The sequence below is a fragment of the Gavialis gangeticus genome, unplaced genomic scaffold, assembly GCF_001723915.1.
Source record: "Gavialis gangeticus isolate Ggan-Ray unplaced genomic scaffold, GavGan_comp1, whole genome shotgun sequence".
In the NCBI taxonomy this organism is placed as follows: Eukaryota; Metazoa; Chordata; order Crocodylia; family Gavialidae; genus Gavialis; species Gavialis gangeticus.
Window position 1 is genome coordinate 66,312,280 of NW_017729029.1, and position 10,030 is coordinate 66,322,309.

Consider the following 10,030-nt stretch of genomic DNA (forward strand, 5'->3'; position numbering starts at 1 on the left):
TGCATGTCGCATGCCGTCTTCCACGTCCGCTCACTGGTAGGACAGAAGAGAAAACCACCTGTGCACCTACCTCTTTCAACACGCCCCCCAGAGCATGGTAGTCCACCATCAGGCGATCAGGGCTTCTCCTGGCCACATCATTAGTACCCACATGGATTAGGACCATGGGGTAGTAATCGGTGGGCTAGATCACAACCTGGATCATCCCCTTCATGTCCTGAATCTTTGCTCTGGGTAGGCAGTAGACCTTGCGTGTCAAGGGGTCCTGGCGACAAATGGGGCCCTCTGTACCTCTCAGGATGAAGTCGCCTATGACGATCACTCGACACTTTTTCCTCCTGGACTGCTTAGCTTCTTCGGCCTGCTTGGATCGTGGAGAGTGTGGAGTTGCCTTCTCTCCGATTGCCTCCTCTCCTTCCTTCTCCTACAGAGTTGCCAGGGCCTTGTACAAAAGCAGAGACTTGAGATTAACAAAGGGTCCTTCCCTTTGTTCCATCCCTATCCCTGTCCCCCAGGAAGGGTCCCCAAGGCCACCATGGACTGAGGTCATACCAGCAGCCCATCTCAGGCATCCCACTGAAGAGGGGCTTTGGGCCTTGGCATCCCACCTCCAGACTGCTGACACCTAAGAGAGAACCTCAGAGTGGAGCCTGCATCCTGACCAGGTGTACTTTGACTCTGATGACAGCCCTAGGATTGGTAGATATAGAATTGTTTGATTATTTATATTGTTACTTTTTTGTTCTTACTCTGTATCAATAAATTCACCTATTATCACCTGGCAGGTGCTGTGGTTGGTCTGAGGGTTGTGCTTGCCCAGAACAAAAGTATAGGGGCTGGTTCCTAAAACTCAGTCCAAGTGGGGGATACTTAACTGGTTAAATCAGCATGGTCAAAAAGCAATTCTCAATATCTCAGTGTCTAACTGTAAGTAGGTCTGTCTTGGGTCCAGTTCTACTTAGTATCTTCATTAATGACTTGTAGGATGGGACTGAGTACACAGTTAGAAAATATGCATATAACACCAGTAGTTCAGAAAAGGACCTGGAAGCTGCAGTGGCTTGCAAACTGTGAGTCAACCACGTGTGCTCTTGCCACAAAAAAAGCAAATCACATACTGCAAGTGAAAGGAAGTGATTCTTCTACTCCATTTGGAACTGGTGAGATGTCAGCTTTTTAGGTGTTCAGTTTTTGGTACTACACTTCAAAAAAGGTATAATACATTGGAATTAGTGAAGAGGACAGCTGCTAAAATGATTGGAGGTCTAGGATGTATGACTTATGAAGAAAAGCTGAAAGAACTGTGTAATATTTAGTTTGGAGAAAAGAAGACAGGGGGATAACAGTCTTCATATACTCTTATGAAGAGTGGCAGTAAACTGTACTCTTTGGTTGCAGAGTACAGAAAAAGAAGTAAAAAGAGCATAAACTGCCCGAATCTCCAAATCTCTCTGAAGCTCTCCAAACCTTTTCCAAATTGATTCAGAGAGCTTGGAATCAATTTGGACCTTTTTATTGGTCTCCCGATTTGATTCAGATTCGAAGATTTGGCTGCCGGATTGGGCCGAATCTTCTCTTAATCGAAGCAGCACCTGAAGCTTCGCACAGCCCTAAAAATTACATTACTTGGGTGCCTTGTTGTGTATTTCAAAATATAACGTCTCTCAAGTGGTCAACAGCAGTAAAAGATACCAGGTTCTAGAAATCTAGGCCACCTCTTTTCAAATGACTGTAGTATTTTGAGCTAGCATGCAGAAACTGAAACTTTCCTACAAGAGATAATGCGGAGGACAGCTTCAGAGCTCAAATGAATTCTAATGAAATACTGCCTTCTCAACACCTTAATAATCTCTAAACTGGATTAGTTTGTGGCATCTCTCAATCTGATCATGCAAGCGTCTCCCTTGGAATCAGACACAGATATGTGGTCTACTGTATAGTGATCCTAGGTATGAGTCAGGTTTGGTGGAGTGGGTTTATTGTTGCGGTAAAGGGACTATTTGGGACCTCTGGGACATTCTCACCAGCACACTGAAGGAGAAGTAGACTATTGCAAAATATAAAGACAAATACAGACATATTATACTTGTATTTTCCTAATGTTTTGATTGTGTTCCCTCTCCCCTAATAAATGTTCCTGTTTTTAAACACTTTTGGAGTGCTTCCAAGTTGAGAGGTTCTGCCTGGTTATGGCATTCAGGATGGGCAAATTTAGCTTTCCCAGGTTTCTGTGTAAGGTCATGAGTCAATTTAGGTATTTGCCAAAAGCGGTTTTAAATACATTTGGATATAACACCTTTTACTGCTATTAACCATCTGGCTGTTAAACAAATATTAAATAACACTAATAAGCAGCTCTCCTGGTATGATCTGAACTGTGTATGGTGAACTTGGTCTTGCTAAAGAAGACAACAATAAACTCCAGATAATACCTCTATATAAGCACACAGCTCACATGAGAAAACGGACAGGTTAAGTTACATGTGTTTGCCAAATCTCAATGACTTTTGAGACAATTAATACATTATATTTATGAAGCAGATGGTCATGCATCTAAAAGGCAAATCAGAAAACCTTCTAGGGCCTGTGGGGAACAATACTGGCTATAGATATGAGGGAGATTAATATGTTGCTGCTGTTCTATTCAACATTTACCATTATTTATTTAAAAGAAGTAATTGCTATTTGCAAGAGACCTGACTTACCCATCTATCCCACTTCTGTAATTTTTTCTGGGAGAAATAGCATTGTAAGCATTATGTGTCAAAGAAAGTTTAAGATTTTGAAATGTAGAAGGTTGAAAAACTGAGCATGTATAATTATGAGATAGAAATGTGAGGAAGAACTTCAGTCCATTATCTATCTGTTCTAAAGAATTATGAATCCTGTGTTCTACTGTGAGGCAAGTCACTCAGATGTACTTCTGTGCTTTTTATGTTTATCCCGTGATTGATTCATTGTTTAGCTGAGCTAAACAAAAGGAGCAATTATATCAGTGATCAGTTTAGTCATACTGGATCCTTTATTTCTTTGTAAATTTTTTCCCCTCCTTTTGAATTCCCTACAGTACGCTTTCTGGCAGTGAGGCATCCAAAGCCATAAGCAGCATTCTAGTTATGGTTTCACCCATGTTATTTAGACAAAGATCATTGCTTCTGTAATCTGTAATATGATGTTTCTCTCTGTGTGTTGCTTAATTTCCCATTTTTGTTATTCTTTTTTTCCTATAACCTCCTTTTTGTTCTGTCACAAAAATCACTGTGAGTGGTATTTCACTCATTCCAATAGATTATCTCCATCCTTCTGAAGAATACTGTAGGTAGAAAATGGCCTCTAAAAATGCTCTTCCCAAGGTATGTTCGAAGATTATTTTGTCACTTCCCATCCTTATGTTTCCGTTATCATAAACACTCAAAGAACAGGTTTGATGGTTTCTTCATGTTTTCAACTATCTCTTTATTATCAGAATCAAATAGGTCTTGTAAAGCTCTTTACATCATACATTCTGCTCCCTAATATTCATATGTAGTCTGCTGGTTCAGCATATCTACAAAATACAGCTACCTAATGCCTTTGGATTTCCACAGAAATAAATCATTTTTTGAAAATAATTGCAACCCCTCCCCCCCACTCAGCTCAGTGAATCTGTGGGATATCTGATGGACAGTAGCTATACAGCTAATGCTGGAGAAGTTTTAATCTTATGGAGAGCAGAGGAAGAACTAACACTGTTTTCTGTTGCCATTTGATGAGGGGCAGATAGCATGTATATAGTCTCAGGTAACAGATGCCTGTAAAGTAACTGCCAAAACCTTATGGATACACTGAAACGTATGTTACTAAACCTCAGTGAATTAACAAAAGCCAAACTCCAGAAACATACAGAGAAGAAGTGTCAGTTGCTGGAAGTGATTATGGAAATCATCCAAAATGGATATTAGAATTTCTTCCTAGGTAAAATTTATGTATTGAGTGTCTGTTTATATGTTCTGCTAGATTGTACTGCATCAAAAGACAGCACTTTCTGAACTAAATTATCTTGTGCTGCTGTTCTGCTTTAGTGTTAAGGGTAGTTAGCTGTTGTTAATAAAGACAGTTCCCTTGTACTTCCCTGCATGCTCTCTCTGGGACAAGAACTGTACAAATACACAATACTGGTGGTGAGGATGGCATCTCAGTGAGTACAAAGCTTCAAGTGCTTCAGACAAAAGACCATAGAGAAACTTGCAGTGATCCATGATGCAAGTAAGCAGAGGCTGGGCTCTTCTCCTCCCACTTGCTGTCCTGTGCAATTGCTCTCTAACAGGACTACTTTGGGCCAAACTGAAGAATTTGATGCATCCAATCTGATCACCTGGGACAATAGACTTCTGTCTGGAAGCTAATAAGATTACTGATGATAACCAGAAATGTTCAGTGATACCGTGAATCCATCATAGGCCACTTCTATCATACCCATCATGAAGCCAAATGGTGATATTATTATGTGTAGACTATAAGTGCACTATGAGGAACATTTGCAGAGGGATACTGCCACCCCAGCACCTGGTCCCCTTCCCACCATGATCCAACCCATATTATTTTACTTGTTGTTGAAGGAAGCTGGGAGTAACCTCACTAGTCATCTTGTCTGCCCCATCAAGCCAGGCCCACACCTGGGGCCTGTGCTCTCCCCCTTGAGTGCTCCCCTTTAAGAGAGTGTTGTTTCGCTTTAAGCTGAAACAACAATGTCTCTGCTGTTGCAACCTTGGTCCCTCTTTCTCCGGCTGCACCTTCAGCCTTGGTCCACTGTTAAAGATTTCAGCTTCCAAGTATCAGTCCTACCTTGGTAGTAGCCCTTCCTGGAGTTCCAGTCTCACCAACCTCTCTGGCTTGGGGCTGGCTTCTGGTATCTATAGCAGGGGAGTGCTGCCCAGGATCACCCTGTAGCTACATCCAGTCCTCCAAACACACAAGCCAGCTGCTTCACAAACAGTCTCCCTGCCTCGGGGTAAATGTTGCCTTCAGGCCATACCTCCATCAGAGCTGCCGCGCCCCAGCTCCCCTGGGCCACTGCCGGATTACGACAGGCTGAGGCTCTAAACTACATCTAGTTTAAGAGGCCCCATATGATAAAAATAATCCAATGTATGTATATTTTTGTCATATTAGAATGAAAATGTCCATATTTAGAGTCATTTTCCTATATCTCCTTTATATCCTTTATTTACCAACTAATTATTATAAAACTTCATACTTTTTTTTTTTCTTATTTAGAGGTCCCTCATATTGGGAGGCCCTAAGATGTCTCTTAAGTAGCTTAAGCCTAAATCCAGCACTTCCCTAGGCAGTTGGGGTTCCTGCCTGCCCACCTCCAGCAGCCCCTCTTTCCCAGAAGCTCCTTTCCCTGACACATGCAGGGGCTACCCCTTCTAAGTACAGACACTGCATTTATATCCTCAAGCCCAGCTTGCTTCCAGCCATGTGACTGGATCTGCTTCACCTTGGGACCAGGTGTGGTTAATTGCCTCCTTAACCACTGGGCCTTTTTATTTCTTGACAGTCCATATGGGCTACCACTCCTTGCTGCCATTTCTGGCCCCATGTTTCTTACTATATCAGGCCTGGGTCTCCTGGGGGACTTCAATCATCCTGATATCTGCTGGGAGGGCAATATAGCAGTACACAGGCAATCCAGGTAGTTTTTTTGAAGAGTGTTAGGGACAATTTCTTGGTGCAAGTGTTGGAGAGGCCAACTAAGGGCTGTGCTCTTCTTGATCTACTGCTCACAAACAGGGAAGAATTGGTGGGGGATGTGAATGTGGGTGGGGTGGCAACTTCGGCAGTAGGGCTGTGCAAAATTTCAACGCGTATTTCGTTTCAAAGCTGTTTTGATACATTTTGAGCTTGACACAGCAAAATCAAAATGAAACAAAAGGCTTTGAAACAGCTTCCAAATGAAACGAGGGCACTCGAAACATTTTGAAAGTTTCAAAAGGTTTCAAGTTTTGAAGCCGGGCTTGCTGCAGCTAAACAGAGTCTAAGGAGAGGGAGGGGGAAGAGGAGGGAAGGACTGCTGTCATATATTGATATCTTGCTTCCTGTTCAATTTCCCAGCTCTCTGATCACTTCCCCAAGCTCTCTGGTCATTTCCCCAGCTCTTCCAATATCTGCATGGGGATTCAGCAGACTGCCACTGAAACTGCAGAGGCAGCCTGCTGAAGCCCAGCTCACACCCCCCAGGAAGATCAGGGGGAATTCCTCAGAGAGCTGGGGAATCAAATAGGGGGTTGGGGAATCTAACCAGGAGCTGGGGGAATGTCCAGGTCCAGAACATTTCCTCAGTTCCCAGTTGGATTCCCCAGCTCTTTCTGCGGGGTGCAGGCCCCTGGATGATGCAGGATGACAGCAGGCTGCCACTGCCAGCTGAGAGAAATGCTGGGTGCAGCCCATGCTGAGTGCTGGGAAGCCTGGTGCTGCTGCTGGCCCAAGCCGGCAGTGGCAGCCTGCTGTCATCCCATGTGCAGATCTGGGGGCCCGTGCTCTGTGGGAGGGCTGTGGGGCTGTGCCAGACTCCTCCCAGGGGGCACGGGCCCCCAGATCTGCACACAGGATGACACCAGGCTGCTGCTACCAGCTGGGACTGGCACTGGGTTCAGCCCATGCCAAGTGCCGAGTTTTAAGGCAGCTGTTCACAACTCATGGTCTTCAAGATATGTTTGTGTGTGACAATGCTGCACAATTCATTTCTGAATAACTTAATATGTTTATAAGAGGAATCTTATTTGTCACACCATATCCACACCATTCCACCAGTCATCAAATGGTCAAGCCAAGCAAATATTCCAAACTACTGAAGATGCTTTGATGTGATTCTCCGACGGTGACTAGAAGCAACACTAGCTAATTTCTTACTTCAGCAGCATGTAACTCTATTCACTGGTACAGGTTGCAGTCCTGCAGAACTACTACTGAACCCCCAGCTGTAACCTTGCTTGTATAAGCTCCACCCAAATATGATAGCCAGAAACCAGACAAGGCAAGAAGTCCAGTTCTTCAAGAAACAAAATATTTTACCTGTAAGAATCTTTGAACCAGAGGGACCTGTGTACATCTGAAACTACATGACTGGGCCACAGTGAGTGACTGCATTGGTCCTTGGAGATACAGAGCCTGTATCCTATGAAATCCAGACTCCAGATGGAAAGACACTTTGAAGGCACATTGACCAGATGCTGGGTTGAGTGTCAGCAATATGACCTCTGCAACACCAGAAGATGTTGCACCGCTAGTGAACCAGTTGATGAGTCTATAAGTTGCTGTATTGTGTATCTGTGCATATTTTAGATGTAAAGGTTAATTTTCAGCTTCAGTTTGCAAGAGGCTGGGTTTAATGACCTTACACAAACAAATTTGTTTGTTTTTGTCATATAATTCTCTAACATGGCAATAATGTAAATTCAACTTGATATGGGCAAACTATAAGCTTGATATAGGCAAGCTTACTAAAAATCCAGATACATCTTCATATGTAATTCAAACATTTTTGTTATGTTCCAGCCCACTGAGCCATTCATCCATGTCAGTCTCTTCAAACCTTCAACTTTACCGCGGTAGCTTGCTACTTTTTAGATCCCATTTTCATACGTTTTCTTATATCTCCCCCAACAAAATGTGTCTTATTTTAGTAGTATAACAACCATGTATTTCATTATGAATTTATGTGGTTCCTTTCAGTCTAGGCTATGTATTCATTCTGTGATGGGAACTGTGAATTCTTATGCCCTGTAGGCATATGATTTAGCTTGGGACACAAAATCTCAGAGTAAACAAGAATAAATAAAAATTGAAAATGGAAGAATGTAGATAATAGCAGACAGAACTAGAAATAGAAAGGCAGAAGGCCAGAGGGGTTTGCAAAGAGCTTGGAGGAAAATCACATAACTTTGTAAGTAGTCTATCTTTTTGTAGTTTAATGCAAATTCTTTTTCTGATAAAAAATGTCTCTTTGTTTTCAAGAGTTCTAAAGTTAGCACTTTACCTGACACAAAATAACAATTCCAGGAAGCTGCAGTGTCTGAGATATAATTATCTCCACAGCCTCTGACTTTTGCGGTGGTTCTGATTTTACTGATGTCGTCCATCTGATTCCACTGAAATTTTAAACCATGATCTAAAAAGGCCTTTAAAACTACTGATGACTCACAAAATACTTCCAAGGCAATTAAATGCATATTACCAGGGCCTATACACTGATTAAAATGATTGACACTATAATAAATGTCTTAGATTGGTAGGTAATTTAGTGTGCTATTCTGCAAGGACTTATTTACGGGTGTAACTTTCATTATGTAAGCAACCCCAGTGAGTTCAAAATTATTCACATATATGAATCTTTACAGTTGATATACTGTTCAAATAAAGCCCTTTGTTCATTTATGTATCTGTGGAGCACCCGATACTCTTCTGACACAAACTATGTAATTTATAATAACAACTATGGTCATGGATGACTGGTGCCTGCTGAAACTGGGGGGGGCACAATTTTTCAGCGGCAGGGTTGGCAGCGGGGTGGCAAATGGCAACCACCCGCAGAAGCCAGTGGTGGTATCGGTGGTGGTGGCGGTGAGCGGTGACCACTTGCTGAAGCTGGCGGTGGCGGCGAAGTGGGGGGAGTGGTGAGTGGCAACTGGGCACTGCTGTCACTGCCGGCTTCTGCGGGCAATCTCAGGGGGTGGGGCACGAGTTGCCTATAACTATGTTATAACTGAAGAAACTGTGGCACAATGACATCAAATGTTTTGACAAACATCAGCAATAAAATGAGTGGTTGATCCAGGAAGACTACTAATTTTTTTAAATCCTACAGGATGAATTAATCACAATATGTTAGGAACATAATACTGGAAAGGCCTCCTTCACCATTGGGCCTAGTCCATGATCAATGAATCCTTCCCCCATCCTCATTTTCTTTCATATTTTGGAGCCCTTACCTATTTCCCTGTCTCTAAATCCTCTCTAAAGATCCAGCTATGCTGATGACAATAAATAACAACAATAATAGTAATAATAATAATAATATCATTGAAAGGATCTCCTGGGTCATCCAGCCCAGTCCTCTGATGTATTATGTCATATGGATCCAGTTCATGGTTAGTTTATGCCATTGGTCCTTGGGTTAATATTGTCTTTTAGGCTAAATAACCATTTACCCTTTGAGATATTAAACCTAATTAAGTAAGTCTAATTCCCTATATAGCACACCCCTTCTTGACTATTTTTGCTAAGATAAAGCAGGCAAGCTATCTCAGACTTGCAATTTTGATTCATCTTTCTTGAATATGGGTGACCAGAGCTGTACCTGGTATTCCAGATTAAGTTTTACTAATGCTTTGTACAAGAGCACTCATACTCCCCTACCCCTACAAAAAAAAAGGAAAAAACTGAAACAAACTGCCCCTCACCCCGAGCTGAAGCATCCTACAATCACATTTGCTTTTTTCACATCTTCATCACATTGAAGGCTCATAGTCATCTTTGACTGATAAAGATCACCCTTTTCTATAGCTATTTCTAGTTGCTGAGCTCCAAGAGTATGAAGAATATTTTTAGTAGTGTCTAGATGCATGATCTTGCACTTTGAGTTATTGAATTTCATCCAATTTAATTCTCAAGTCATCCAATTTTTCCTACATAGTATTTCTGCCCTCCTCAGTATCAAGGACCCTTTCCAAATATGCATCATCAGTAAATTTCAGCCAAAATCAGCAGAGCTCCCTTACATACATTTCTTCTGACAGTTAATAAAAATATGACATCAGATACACCTGGTCATGGATTTTACATCTTTCATTGAAACTACCATGCCCAGACATTAGGCAATCTCACGTTAAGCTGTGGATGGGAAAAACCAAATGGGGAGGTGCATAGTGTCATAGTTTCTAGCGTCGGAAGGGACCTGAGCAGATCATCGAGTCCGACCCCCTGCCATGGCAGGAAAGAGTACTGGGGTCAAACAACCCCAGCAAGGTGTTCATCTAGCCTCCTCTCA

At 42.3% G+C, this 10,030-nt stretch overlaps 1 long non-coding RNA gene across 1 annotated transcript; it reads left to right on the forward strand.

Moving 5' to 3' along the window:
• The first annotated feature begins 753 nt into the window (after nt 1-753).
• Nucleotides 754-4,451, forward strand: LOC109300432. The gene is made up of 3 exons (XR_002098223.1): nt 754-859; nt 2,539-2,544; nt 4,440-4,451. It is a non-coding gene; the product is annotated as an uncharacterized LOC109300432 (long non-coding RNA).
• The last annotated feature ends 5,579 nt before the right edge of the window (nt 4,452-10,030 follow it).